This window comes from Canis lupus, chromosome 18 (genome assembly GCF_003254725.2).
Source record: "Canis lupus dingo isolate Sandy chromosome 18, ASM325472v2, whole genome shotgun sequence".
In the NCBI taxonomy this organism is placed as follows: domain Eukaryota; kingdom Metazoa; phylum Chordata; class Mammalia; order Carnivora; family Canidae; genus Canis; species Canis lupus.
Window position 1 is genome coordinate 20218194 of NC_064260.1, and position 12331 is coordinate 20230524.

Consider the following 12331-nt stretch of genomic DNA (forward strand, 5'->3'; position numbering starts at 1 on the left):
TGCTAAGCCACCCAGGCGTCCCAAGAAAGAAAATTTGAACAAACCTATTAAAAACACATTGACCCAGTAATCAAAATCTCCCAATAAATAAAAGTCCAAGACTAGAGGGCCTCACAGGTGATTTCTACCAAACACTTAAAGAGGAGCTAATACCTATTCTTCTCAAACTATGCCAATAAATAGAACAGGAAGGAAAGTTTCCAAATTCATTCTTTGAGGCCAACATTATTCTGATAAAGACACTACACACAAAAAAGAGAAATACAGGCCAATTCCTCTGATGAACACAGATGCAAAAATCCTTAACAAAATAGTAAACCAAATCCAACAATATATTTAAAAAAAAAATCACCACCACGATCAAGTGGGATTTTTTTCTGGGTTGCAAGGGTGGTTTAATACTTGCAAATCAATCAACATGATGCATTACATCAACGAGGCAAAAGGTAAGAACCTTATGATCATTTCAATAGATGCAGAAAAAGCATTTGACAAAGTACAATATGCATTCATGGTAAAAAAAATCCCAACAAAGTAGGTTTAGAGGGAATACACCTCAACATAATTAAGGGCAAAAATGAAAAACCCACAGCTAACATTGTCCTTAATTGGAAAAAAACTGAGAGATTTTCCACTAAGGTCAGCAATAAGACAAGGATGTCTACTCTCATCACTTTTAGTCAACATGGTACTAGAAATGCTAGCCATGGCAGTTAGAGGAGGAAAAGAAATAAAGGCATCTCAATCAGTAAGGAAAAAGTAAAACTTTCACTATTTGCAGATGACATGATAGATATTACATATAGAAAACCTGAAAGACTCCTCCAAAAATCTGCTAAAACTGATCAATGAATTCAGTAAAGTTACAGGATACAAAATTAATATGCAGAAATCTATTGCATTTCTTTTTTTTTAATTTTTTTTTATCTGTTGCATTTCTAAACACCAATAATGAAGCAGCAGAAAGAGAAATTAAGGAATCAGCCCCATTTACAACTGCACTAAAAACAATAAGATACCAAGGAACAAACCTAACCAAAGAGGTGAAAGACCTGTATTCTGAAAGCTATAAAACACTGATGAAAGACATTGAAGAGGACACAAAGAAATGGAAAGGCATTCCATGCTCATGGATAGGAAGAACAAATACTGTTAAAATGTCTATACTATCCAGGGCAGCTCGGGTGGCTCACTGGTTTAGCACCACCTTTGGTCCAGGGTGTGATCTCAGGGACCCGGGATCGAGTCCCTCGTCAGGCTCCCTGTGTGGAGCCTGCTTCTCCTTCTGCCTGTGTCTCTGCCTCTTTCTCTCTGGTCTCTCATGAATAAATAAATAAAATCTTTAAAAAAATGTCTATACTATCCAAAGCAATCTACAGATTTAATGCAATCTGTATCGAAATACTAACAGCATTTTTCAAAAAACTAGAACAAACAATCCTAAAGTTTATGGAACCACAAAAGAACCTGAATAGCAACAGTTCAGATTATAACTTCAGGTTATATTACATGGCTGTAGTAATCAAAAAAGTATGGTTCTGGCACAAAAGTAGACATATAGATCTATAGAATGAATAGAAAACCCAAAACCCACAATTACATGGTCAATTTAACTTTACCAAAGCAAAAAACAATGTGCAATGGGTTAAAGACAGTTGTTTTACAAAATGGTTTTGGAAAACTGGACAGCTAACTACAAAATATTGAAATCTGACCGCTTTCTTCCACCATACACAAAAATAAATCCCACATGGATGAAAGACATAAACGTGAGAACTGAAACCATAAAAATCTTAGAAAAGAGCATAGGCAGTGACTTCTTTGACATGGGCCATAGCAACTTGTTTCTAGATAGCTTCCCTGAGGCAAGGAAAACAAAAGAAAAAATAAACCATTGAGAATACATCAAAACAAAAACCTTCTGTACAGCAAAGGAAGCAATCAGCAAAACTGAACAACAACCTGACTGAATGGGGAAGATATTCACAAATAACATCAAATAAAGGGTTAGTTTCAAAAAAAAAAATTTAAAAAAACTTACACCACTGAACACCAAATAATCCACTTAAAAATCAGCAGAAGACATGAACAGACATTTCTCCAAAGAAGACACACAGATAGATGGCCAAGAGACACATTAAAAGATGCTCATCATCACTTATCACTATGGAAAAACAAAAGTACTACAAGGAGCTATTACCTCACACCTGTCAGAGTGGCTAAAATCAATAGCACAAGAAACAACAGGTGCTGGCAATGAGAAAGGGGAACCCTCTTACACTTTTCATGGGAATGTAAACTGCTGCAGCCACTGTGGAAGACAGTCTAGAGGTCCCTCAAAAAGTTAAAAATAGAGCTACCCTCTGGTTCAAGAATAGCACTATTGGATATTTACTGGAATATTATTAAGCTAAAAAAAGAAAAAAAAAGGAAATCTTGCCATTTGCCATGGCACGGGTGGAGCTAGAGAGTATAATGCTAAGTGAAGTAAGTCAAAGAAAGACAAATACCATATGATTTCACTCATATGTGGAATTTAAGAAGCAAAACAAATGAGCAAAGGGGAAAAAATGAGAAAGAAAGAAAAACCAAGGAACAGACTCTCAACTGATGGTTTATCAGAGGGAAGGTGGGTGAGGGGATGGGTGAAATAAGTGATGGAAATTAAGGAGGGCATTTTTTTTTTTTTTAAGGAGAGCACTTGTGATGAACATTGGGTGATGTGGCAAATTGTTGAATCTCTACATTGTACACCTGAAACCAATATAACGCTGTACATTAACTAATTGGAGCTAAAATAAAAATCTTTAAAAAAAGGAGAATTCGGTAAAATATTTTATTACCAACATTTACTGTAGGAAAGTGTAATATTTAACTTCTTCGGCTTTTACTATGAAACATTCATGGTCGTTAATTCAAACTCAGTATTTCCCATCATTACTTCATTGAACACAGTATTATTCAGGATAGGCATTTGAAAAAGAGGGAAATAGTTTGTTAAAAAAATTTGGAAATTAACAGCATACCTAGCTCCTCTTTCTAGACTTTTAAAGCCTCTGATAAGTCCTAATACAGAGCAAAACATTTTTACAACACTTGTTATACTTACTGAATAAGGGAGGAACTGACTCCCTCGAATGCCTACAAGGACACAAGGAGTAGATTTAGAACATATATTTTTTTAAAAGATTTTATTTATTTATTCATGAGAGACAGAGAGAGAGAGAGGCAGAGACACAGGCAGAGAAGCAGGCCCCATGCAGGGAGCCCGATGTGGGACTCGATCCCGGGACCCCAGGATCACGCCCTGGGCTGAAAGCAGATGCTCAACCACTGAGCCCCCCAGATGCCCTTGGAACATTTTTTTAGAAGTATCTCCTATTTTTCTCTCTTCCACCCCATCTCTTCCTATTATTTTGAACTTTAAGAATTTGGAAAGTAGATAATGAAGGTAAAACAAACAAACAAAACCCAGGAAAGTAGGTAAGAAAGGAAGAGAGAGAAGGCGTTGCAAGAGTAGAAATGTTGAACACAGTAGAGTAGATGGGTGCACAGGAGGCTCACCTGCAGGCACAGGTGCCTGGATGGGGAGACCTGTAGGTAAAACCGCTGGAAGCTGTGAGGGGTCACCGTCCACAGGAAGCCTTTTGTGTAATTAAACTCTCCCAGTGTTCCATGGTCTGGTCACAAGTATCTGGTTGTTTGCAGAGAACAGCTCCGGCGGGGTCGGTAGTTTGGTCTTTCCTCTCTCAGAAAGCCCGGGAGACTTTCATGCAAATGGTGCCTCAGCTCCCTAGAGCTTTGTGGAGCCAGAGACCAAGATTTTTTGACTGGATTTGCACTTATATAACTACAGAGCCCACTAAAATGACCCTTTAAAAATTTTTAATTATGAAATTATATCTACGTTTGTATGTAGATGGGTGGTGTGCACAACATACACTGTGTGTATATGGTTGAGAGAAAAAAACTTGTGTTTTCTGTATTAGGTATAGTATCTTTGGGGCCCCTACACGGCTAACTGACCGCAGCTCTCGCCATCCCCCCCAGAGCTAACCTGGGTCCTGAAGTTTGTGTTTATCATTCTCCTGTGTTTATCAATGGAACAAACATGGTCCTTAACTATATATGGTTAGTTTTACATGTTTTTGAAATGATATATGGCCTCAAACTACACGTGTTCTTCTACAACGTGCTTTTGCTACTGTTGCACAACACTGTGAGACTTATCCACGTTGATGTGTATAGCTCTTATTTATTTTCACTGCTGAATTTTAATCAATCGTATGACCATATCATAGTTTATGCAGTCGTTCCCCATTGCCAAACATTTCAATCAATTCCCCTTCTTTTGTCAATACAGCCATGAACATGCTCATCTTGAGCTTTTATTTAGGGAAAATTACTGTATATAAGCATATTCATAACTTGAATGCTGCTAAATGTGGAATTGTGTTTCAAGGTGGGTGTAGCAATTTGTCCTCCCAGCCGCATTTTCTAAGACTTGCAGTTTATCCACATTCTTAAGAACACTTGGCATCGTTCAACTCGCAGCCAGTTTGCAGCAGGACAGCAAAATGTACTCCAGGATCAGCTGCTGGGAGGCAGAGTTTGTGGAATTTTGAGTTTATGCTCTAAGAACATCCTTGCGCTCTGGCTTCCCTGTGAGGCAGCAGGAGTTCGGACCCAGCCTCTGTGGTACTGTATCCTGTTTTTGGAAACAGCCTCTAGAGATAAATGATTAGTTAAGGTCTGTATCCTTGAAGCCGAAAGACGGTCACCACTCCCTCCTGGGCAGGTGCACGTCTCAAGGAGAGAAACATCATCTAATTGTAGGAGACGCTCATGACCAAACCAATGCTGGTAATGGGCTAATGGGATTTTTATAGTCTCCTCTTCCTATCCAGTGTTTGGAAGCACAACTAATCTCCTTTAAGAGTAAGCTCCTTGGTTCTTGGACAATTTAGTGTGGCGTTGGAGTTAGAATACAGTAGGACATCTTGGAGAGGATCTTTGCTATAGAAGGAAAACTGAAAATTCAAACAACTAATTAGAAATAAGTGTAATTGTATTTACATTGAAACCAAGTTAAATAAAAAAAAAGAAACCAAGTTAAATAAATGATGCTAAATTTGTATTATTTGGAGATAGAAGACCCTCTTTTTACCCACTATTTCCTATTAAACTCAATTTAAACTTCTCTGACAAGCTGCACTGGAACCCAGCCTTCTAACTAGCCAGTCTTATTTCTCACACCCCGCTCCAAAATTTCACTTTGTCTCATCAGTCTGATGTTCTTTACAAGCCTTATAAATCTGCCAAGGTTTCATTGTCAAGATTTCCCTTTCTGTGGAATGACTGCTTCTCATTTCTTTTCCATGTAAGAAGTCTGAGATTCACTGAAAAGTGTACCTTAAGCCACCATCCTACGAACCTCCACCAATCTTGCTTACAGAAATCACAGTATTTGTAGGGACTTCTGTTTTTCTAGAAATTTCAAACACATGCTTGTGCTGGATTATGAAATATGTGTCATTGGACTTACCCTTCAGACTCCAAGGGAGCAAAACCTCAAGTAAGGCTCCCAGAGGTCAAACTCCATTTCCAAACCCCTTCCCAGCATTAGCTGAGCATGGCCCTGTGACACTGACACAGTGACCGATGGCCGTTCTTTCTGGTGGTGCAACTGGACATAGAACAGCACTGCTAGCTTTGCTGGAAGCCCGAGCACTTCTCCAAGTCTGTGGCTCACCTGAGCACCAAACCCCTCTTCCTGAGTCCATGCCATGCTCCTGATGAAAACTTCTGCCAGGGGCCTCATCCATTTCCTGCCTCCTCCTTCTGAAAAGGTCTCGCCATTAGTAAAAGCCTCTCTTTAGAAGAGACCAAAGCAAATTCAAGCTAGCTTAAGTATTGAATAAGTAAGTAAATTAAGTATTGATTTATACACATTAGGTAGTCAAAGCGTGGGGTAGACTTGGAGCACATTTCGATCCAGGTCTCTAACAAAGCTGTCTCAGTTTCTCTGTCTCTGGACTCTGCTTCCCTCTTTGGGACAACTTCATTGTCAATACAAGCTTTTCCATATGGCAGGAAAGAGAACCTCAACTCATTATGCCCGTGCTTTATGAATAAAAAGAAAGCAAGCCTCTCTCTTTCCCAGGGTTTATCTAATCTCAGGAAGGACTCAAGTCCTGCTGGGGTTCCATGTCCACCTGCTGGAATACCACACTCATTGATTGGGGATATAAGTTATCCAGATGAGAGAGGCCAAACTGGGGCCCAGTCCTATGGCTAGAAGAGGCTAGGACTATGTGACAGCCCCCCTCAGAACCGCTATAAAAGGAAGAGGAACATTTCCTCAGGGGAAATAGACTCATGTGTGCATATAATCACCTACACACACACACACGCTGTCCACTAGGCCCCTGTAAAATAATCCCAATTAGGGATCCTACAGTAATGACTTCCATGTCTCAATGTAGAAGAGAGACTTGCAATGGCTCTTAGGACATGAACCTGTCAAACTATCCATCTTTAAGTTTCCCCTCAGTGCCACAATGGTCATTTAGAGAAGTTCTGGAATTAAGTGTACAATGTGCCTGAAAAGTCACCCTCCTCAGATAACTTAGACCTTGGTACTAAGTGTTCTTCACTAGTCCAGCTTCCCTTACTGAAGGGAGTTTGAGAAGGGCAAGATTCACTCAGTTGGCCCCACTCTAGTCAGTTAGGCTTTTATGCCTTTAAGTCTCAGCAATCAAGGTGTGCCTTTCCTCCTGGGAGCCTCCTAAGTATAAATGCATACACAGAGTAGAGGTGCCCACTAACGCTACCCACGGACACCCAAAGCCTGACTTTGGAATTGAATGGTGCCTCACTCCACTGTTCAATATAATCTGAAACCCAAGTTCCAAGACTCCAAAAAGGTCCCATATTATTTCCCTCAGGGCCCCTTTAGGGGCCTGAATATTTTTCTGTCTATTGCAACTGGCATAATTACTATTCTTTTTCTCTGAACTGTTATGCAATTATACTTTTTACATTTCAGAAAAATCTATTCACCACAGTGAATTTATGTTCAACATGAATGTGTAGTTATAGAAAGATGAATATTTTGCACTTATCATATACTGTATGCAGTATATTTATATATTTAATGCATACTTTTAAATAGCATTGAAAATATAGAAATCAATCACCATTTCTACACATAGATTTTATTTTCGTAAGCTCACAAAGTTCCCATGTTTCAGAAAATAATTCTGATCGATTAATTTCCTGAAGGATGGAGGAACCTGTCCGTAATGCTGTCCTCCTTTTCCCCCTCAACTTTCTTAGGGCAGAAAATTTCCTGATACCTTTCAACTACCGTTTCTCAAACTATTTCAATTAAGTGACAATTACTTCTGCAAGAAGTATCTCAGAAAAAATAAATCCAAACAAATGCTTACTATTTTTCTCTTTTGGGGATTAACAAAACAGGTTAGCACAATAAAGATTCTGAGTACATCTCTACTAAAGAAAGCTGCTTAATTTAATCTAATACCTCCCAAACTTATTTGGCCAGAGAACATTTTTATATGGAATATCTATGAAAATCTTGTATATCTAGTGCTTGAGGAACACAGAATGGGAAATGCTGATCAGTTAAGAGAAATGCATTTCTCTATAATAAAACAGTGGCATGTCTGAAATGTTTTGCCAGAAGACAGTTACTTCATGCAAGATGGAAGGGAAAGGACTAAAGTGCCAGGCTGGTGTAGGCAAAAGGTCATTTGCCTTGGAGCTCAGCCATCTGGGCCCTATGTCTATCGCCACACAATTTATGCACAGCTTTCACTCCTGACTCTATAATGTCTTTTTGTTTTGCCTTTGGTGCATTTCTTGGTTACTTCTAACTTGCTATTTGGTTGTATTACCTGTCTTTTGGTGGTTTCAAATTCATCTTTTCGTTTACTCAATAAAAGCTTATTGAAAACGGTTATGTATTAGCTCTGTGTTAGATGAGGAGCTGTAGGAGATGAAAAATTAACAAGAAATACATGAACAACCCCTTCTTTAATTTTTTAAGTCCACTGGGAATTCCACGTAAGTAAGCAAGTTCTATCACAAAAAGTCATAAGGGAGATTCTAAGGAACCTCAGAGTGTTACCTCAAGCTTTGAGATCCTTTAAGTTGAAAGAAATCATATGGAAGTCTTGGATGAATGAGTGATGGTGAGGTGACCACCTGTCTGTCAGAGAGCAGTGCTCCAAGCAGGGAGAGGAACATGTCTCCTGTTGAGAGAAAATGGGCTGCATTCAAACTGACAAACTAAACTACACATTTTGTGTGACTGCAGCATAGAAGAAATTTGGGGAGGGAAACGGCGGTGGAGGAAGCCGGGACCCCCTCTATGGGCGGCCCTGAAAGCCATTTTTTGAGAACTGGATATGATCAGATTTATATTTTAGAAAGAAAATGCTGGCTACAGCATTATGTGGAGAAGAGATTGAAAAGATAATACAGAGCAGGAATAACAGTAGTAGTGAAGCCTATTTCGTAATCCGAGAGATAGTGGGCTGATTTTTAAACTGAACATAAAAGTTCCTCAAATGGGAACAACTCCCATATAAGCTAGGTTGGTAGCTGAGCCATGCTCTCTTTGGCTCTCCATATCTTCAGCTAATGGGGTTGCAAGGAAAAACAGGGATTCAGGATCGACGGAAAGGGGCAACAAGAATCACCGCACAGTAGTCTATGCTGAACATGCAGCCAGTGGTTGAGCCAGACAGCAGGCACCTGGAGCTAATAACCGGGTCGCTCCATCCTGCTGCTCAACAGAACCACCAGAGACGTTTTTAAATGCTGATGCTAAGGCAGAGATTCTGATTCATTGGATGTGGGTTGGGGTCTTGAAAACATTTCCAAGCAGGATGGGTGGGCAAGACTGAGATTCAGCGAGAACCAAAGAGTCAACCCAGCAATGCAGATCTAAATATTTTAGTTTTGTTAACTTAGGTTCTTTGGTCTAAGGTAAGTGTTCTCAAACTGCAGTGGATATAGAATTGCATGGAGAGCTTGTCAAAACTCAGACAGATGGGCTCTACTTTCAAAGTTTCTGATTCAGTAGCTGTGGGTGACCCCTGAGAATCTGCATTTATAGAGCACGAAGGTGATGCTGCTGCGGGTCCAGACACCACACTTTGAGAACCGCTAGTCTTGGATAATCATTTTGGAGATGAAACTTTTAAAAAGAATTTATCTTTTTTGCTAGAGGAACCGATTTTTCTTTATTCTCTTATTTATTAAATATTTTATCCATTTATTTGAGAGAGAGGTGTGCACAGGCATGCACAGGAGCTAGGGGAGGGACAGAGAGGGAGGGAGAGGGGTGCGCAGACTTGCTGCTGAACAGGGAGCTGGATCCCAGAGATCATGACCAGACAGAAGTCAACCTCTTAACCAACTGAGCCACCCAGGTGCCTCTTTATTCTTTTATTTATATATAAGCAATCCTTTTAGTTTTATACCTTGTCTATTACAGGATCAAAGATTAGGAAACCACGGTATGCTTTTATTTTATTACCGACATGAGAAGTAAATACAGAGCTTGAAAAATCTCAAAATACTTACTATGCAGATTCTTCTGCTCTTTAGAATTTTATTCTAACAAGGGAGGGAAAGCCATGTTTTTAGACTATGTCATACATAATAGAATGTATAGTACTCTAACAGTCTACTGTTCACAGTTTAGAAGAAGCTTGTCCAGTATTATCATGACTGGTATTTCTGGCCTATGTTTCTGTCTAAAGTGAGTTACTAGAAGTTTGACAAAGTCTAGTATCTGGGGCTGGCTGGCTATCTTAGAACTCAGAATCAAGTACATCTTACTCTGATTATGCTAATTCATTATTCTTTATGCAGCATTATTGTTCTTTTAATCTCTAGGAACTTTGGTTAGTTCACAGAAGGCTCTTTTTCTTACAGCAAAATATTACTAAGGAAAATTCAATTTTGCCAAGTCTGATGTTTCTCAAATGCACACAAATCATTTCAAAATTCTTATTAAAAGTAAATTGACTTTTTCTTTAACTGCGTGTAGTTTAATCAGATCAAATATAACTTAGGAATCTGATGGTTTTTTAAAATATAAAATAAACTTCATTCTTTCAAAGACGGAGTCCCTCAATGTCAAAGATATTAACATTGGCCTTTCTGCTCAGCATAATAACATTTCTCATGCCAAATGATGAATAGTAAGAAATTTTCATATTCAATAATTTAATGCTTTAAAATAATTTTGGTATGTTTTATACAAACTATACATTTTATTGCACCAGTACTATTTTTTACCAGTTATATAAAATGAAATCTACGCTCAGGCCAAAAACATAATAATCACTCAACACTTTTATTTCTAAAAATGTACCAATAATAAACATCATAAGAACCATGAATATAAAAGCCAAGCCATCAAGAAAAAAAAAGGGGAAATGATGCAATTTTGAAACTAAGGATCTGGCTGGTTTCTCCTCAATTAGGAAAAATCTGGCTAAACAGATCCTGAACTGAGCCCTGAAGGTAAACAGTCTTGGCTTTATTGGACCATGACGATTAGCCATGGCTGAGCCCTTTCCTGGTCATTAACTCATAGCACTTTACCAGACTGGAATATTCCAGAAATAAGATGACTATTAAATTAGTTTTGGGGAGCATCTTAGTAAGTAAAAGCCAGCAAACCAACACTCTTTATTTAATTTAAGATTAAATCACCAAACAACTTGAGAACTTTAAATCAATTTTGTAGGGTTGCTCAATTTTACCTTCACACAAATGGTTCCTGATTCATCTTTCTTCAATAAGATGGTCCCTGAACACACCAAAATTCCATTACAGAAGAAATGCTGTGGTGTCTGCAGTTGCCATGCCCTTTAGCACTTTTAATTTATTCAGAGTAATTTCAGGGCAATAGGAAATTATCTTAAGATACACTAAAATCGGAGACAAAGAAAACCAAAGCCTCTGTAAGCCCAAAGAAAGACTTAGTAATCATTATTCAAATTATGCAGAAGGTGTTTTTAAGAATTATTGTTTGTGTCAAAAATATTTTGGGGAGTACACACCATGCAAAACACATTTACTAAATACCAATTCAAGACATGTGCTGGATGCTTCTCAACGTGGGTTTAGTTTCACTATGAGCGTATAGATTATCATTACCTAATTTACAGGCTAAAACTCACATTTTTAACTAAAAACAATCATAAAAAGCCTGACTAGTTAAACATGTAGTCATTGTTAGCTGCTAGCTAGCAAAATATGTGTGGATTATATTTTTCTAATACAGAACAGCTATGCCTAAAATTAAACACGGAGATAAAATGTGATACTTTTGGATATTACTGACTTTGTGCTACTTAAGTATTTAATATTTTCATTTAGTAGTAATATCTAATTCAGTCACCTTAAGATTGTCCAAGATTATCAGCATTTTAGATATTTCGAGTAAAAAAGAAATAACAAATTTACAAGAAATCGATCAAAATATGAACAAAATACTTAGAGACACCTCTCTCTTTTCTCTTCATTTTGAACAGGGCAATAAAACTAAATATTTTCCTCTAGCTAATGCAATAAATGACGTGGTCAAGCAGGATGCCCATGGAAAACCATATCACGTTATTTATGGTTCTTTGAAGTGGCTGTGTGTATAGGTTGAGAATACGCAGTCTAGTCCTACCACTTTATGAGAAATTAGAGGTAGTCTGTTTCCACACCCTCACCGACCCATGAAGCACAGACGGCACCTCTGGTGGTACGTTCTGGCATAGTGGATATATAAACCATGGAAAATTGCCCGGTGGCTCTCAAGCTTTTGGTGGCTGCTGTGTTTGTTGTTAAACATGCCCCAGGCCCAGGGATGCAGTTCACTATGGACCGGAGCCCAGGTGGCTGCAGTTTCACCAGGGATGGTGAGATCATCACTGTGCTGATGCGAGTCAGTCTTGGATGCGAGCAATGCCTAACTGTAGAATGGAAATTTCAAAAGTTTTTGTTTTTTTTTTTTTTTTTTGCTAATTGAGCACACTGTTCCAAACATGTCATAGCTTTTTCATATAAATACTTTTTCCTCCCTTGGTAATTAAAAGGAAAAAGGGAATACGATTGGAACAAGGTACTGGGAGGACCACAGAGCTGTACTCCATCAACTTCTCACTCCATCAACGATCAGAATCTCCTGGGGCTCCCTGTGAGCATATGGAGTCATAGGCCCTTTTTCTGAAGAGTCTTATTTGGGTGGAGGTATCTCGTGGTACCCAGGAATCTGCAGATTTTAGAACCACTCCCG